The sequence below is a fragment of the Triticum dicoccoides genome, chromosome 5B (assembly GCF_002162155.2).
Source record: "Triticum dicoccoides isolate Atlit2015 ecotype Zavitan chromosome 5B, WEW_v2.0, whole genome shotgun sequence".
Lineage (NCBI taxonomy): Eukaryota > Viridiplantae > Streptophyta > Magnoliopsida > Poales > Poaceae > Triticum > Triticum dicoccoides.
Window position 1 is genome coordinate 530,117,946 of NC_041389.1, and position 2,948 is coordinate 530,120,893.

Sequence of the window (2,948 nt, forward strand, 5' to 3'; positions counted from 1 at the left end):
GGTCCTCGTCAAGCGTTGGGGCACGCCCCCGTGATCCGTAGATCGATCTTGACTGTCCTGCTTTGCTTTTTAATTTGTCTCGCAGATCATGCGTGGAGCCCCGGGCCTTAGTGTTACTATTTGTTTGGCGCCGGGGTGCGGGCTGGACTTCGGGCTGGTACGCCGCTTTGTCGTGGCCACGGGGTGGTCGGTCAGCAGCATCATGCGCTGGTAGCGTGGGCTTGAAAGCCTCCTCCTCGAGTTGAGGTAGCAACCTGCACTTTGGGTAACTTTTGCTAGGGCGTTCGAGTCTGTATTCCTCGGCAGCCAGGACCTCGGTCCATCTATCAGTTAGCAGATCTTGATCAGCATGAAGGTGTTGCTGCTTTTTCTTCAGGCTTTTTGCAGTGGCTATAAGCCGGCGCTTGAAGCGCTCCTGCTCGACGGGATCCTTAGGCACGATGAATTCTTCGTCGCCAAGGCTCGCTTCGTCTTCGGATAGAGGCATATAATTATCGTCCTCTGATTCTCCATCTGTTGCCTGTTCCTTAGGGCTAGCTTGCCCATCCTCTTACTCGGCCTGCTCAAAGCCTGGCTGGCCAGGATTGTTTTCGTCTTCGGCACCATCCGGATTGTTATTTGTGCCGGTATCACTATTTTTGCTATGGCAGGGCCTGGAGCGGCGCCTATGACGCCGGTGCCTAGATTGCTTCTCCAAGGGGTTATCTTCTGTTGCCTCATTGGCATTGCTTTCTTTGGGGGTGTCCACCATATATATATCATATGATGAGGTGGTTGTCCAGCGCCCTATAGGCGATGGTCCATGTTCTTCTCCTGTATCGTCGTCCATACCGTCGATGTCTTCGCAGTTGAAGTCAAGTACGTCGGTTAAGTCATCGACAGTGGCTATTAAGTGGGTGGTGGGTGGGGAACGAATTTCTTCATCATCCACTTCCCACTCGAGCCGGACATAGTTCGGCCAAGAATCTCCACAAGAGGAAATAGACCTTAATGAACTTAGCACATCACCCAAGGGCGAGTGCTAAAAAATATCCGCGGCGGTGAACTCCATGACCAATGCCCAATCAGATTCGATAAGCACGGACGCACGCGGTTCGGATTCTGTAGCCGGAAACGAGTCCGAGGGTCCGATGACACCATCCTCGCAAGAGGTGGGATCAGTGTTCGGCTCCAATGCCGATGAGTGTACGGCCTCTATGGTGGGGTCCATCCACCTGTCCTTGGAAGGCACGATCTACTCCAGATTGATTCCCGCGCCGTCGGCGTGATCTCCCGAACACTGTCCGATGGCAGACCGAAGTCATCCCCATCGTGACCGTTCGGCGCACCTGGCATGGGCTCGAATCCGTCGAAGATCAAGTCTCCGCAGATGTCGGCAGTATAGTTCAAGCTTCCAAACCTGACCTGATGGCCAGGGCGTAGCTATCGATCTGCTCCAGATGGCCAAGCGAGTTAGCCCGTAGTACGAAGCCGCCGAATACTCCGGGAAGGAAAACCTCCCCTGGACCGTGTCATTGAAGATGATTGAAGGAGCCATCAAGCCTTACAGCGACGACACAGTAGAACTCTCAATGAAAGCACCAATGTCGGTGTCAAAACCGGCGGATCTCGGGTAGGGGGTCCCGAACTGTGCGTCTAAGGCTAATGGTAACAGGTAAACATGGGAATAGTTTGGACTCAAACCACAATTTCAAATCGGTTTTTCTATTGGTCTCTTTTGGTTTGGACTAAATGGGCTGAGCTCCTAATGTAAGCTGGTTTGGTTTGGGATTTTCCTATTATCGGCTTGGTCTGGTTCGGTCTGGTCACAGACCAAATAGTCTCAAACCATTTCAACCCATGGACGGAGAACTAAATCAGGGACCAGGGTAGCTGGGTAGGGTCCCGATCAAAGCAATCACCTTTTTTTTGCCGGGAAAAGCAATCAACCATTGGCAACGTCTTCTTCATCATCTCCACTGCTGGTACCGATGATGATGCTCCTGCTCGCCATGGCACGTCCATGCTCCAGCATGGACCCCGACCGGCGCGTACTGCGCCAAGAATGGTACCACTATAGAGACACAAACCAGCATCAACCAGGTTCTCGTGGCCTCATGCCACACGCCTCTGCCTGCTATGCCACGGCCACCTCCGACCGCTCATCCTTGGCGATATGGGGCCTTGCACAGTGCCGCGGAGACATCTCGCGGTAGGACTGCATGCTCTGGTTGGCCGCGGCAGTGCGGACACGGGCTACACGCTCAGCCTTCTCAACACCCAGAACGCCACCGGCATGGACTGATGCATCTGGCCGCGTTCAACCGAGCGCAATGAAGCTCATGTCCGACGACTCCAGCGACGGTGCGAACAAGGGGCTGGCGATGGACATGGCGCAGCTCGGTGGCGACAGTGGCGGCGGCGGCAGTGGACTGTGGGATGTGTGTGGCGCAGGTGCTGGCCGAGCTTCCCAACTACTGCCAGACAGTGTGATATGCAACAGTCACATGGTGCCCTATGAGGTGCCCCTTCTTCTTCCCACTCAATGGCGCCGGCGAGTTGGCCGACGAGGTCGGACAGTGCGAACAAGATCGTATTATACTGTGATGGACGGAGTGCAGCTAGTCACATACAGTATCTAACATTATAGCTTGTTCTATGTACGTATGTTATGGTGGTGCTTAACATGCAGTAGCAGCTAATCACCCTTCCAACGCCTCTCTTCCTGTAGTAATTGGACATGCCCTTGGTTTGAAACTCAGGTTGAAACTGTATGTGGGGAATGGGTTGGATGGGTTTCGCTTGAAAATACGTACAGTTTGGATTGGTTTGGATTATAGCATTTGCAATTTGGTCTGGTCTGGTCTGATTGTTGAACTTATACTTGTATGGATTGGACTGGGTTTAATCTGGATTACAAACTATTCCCAGGTTTAGTAACAGGAGACAGGGGACACGATGTTTTACCC

The 2,948-nt window shown here is 53.1% G+C and overlaps 1 pseudogene; it reads left to right on the forward strand.

The window, feature by feature from the left end:
* The first annotated feature begins 1,839 nt into the window (after positions 1 to 1,839).
* LOC119309948 lies at positions 1,840 to 2,586 on the forward strand (annotated as a pseudogene).
* The last annotated feature ends 362 nt before the right edge of the window (positions 2,587 to 2,948 follow it).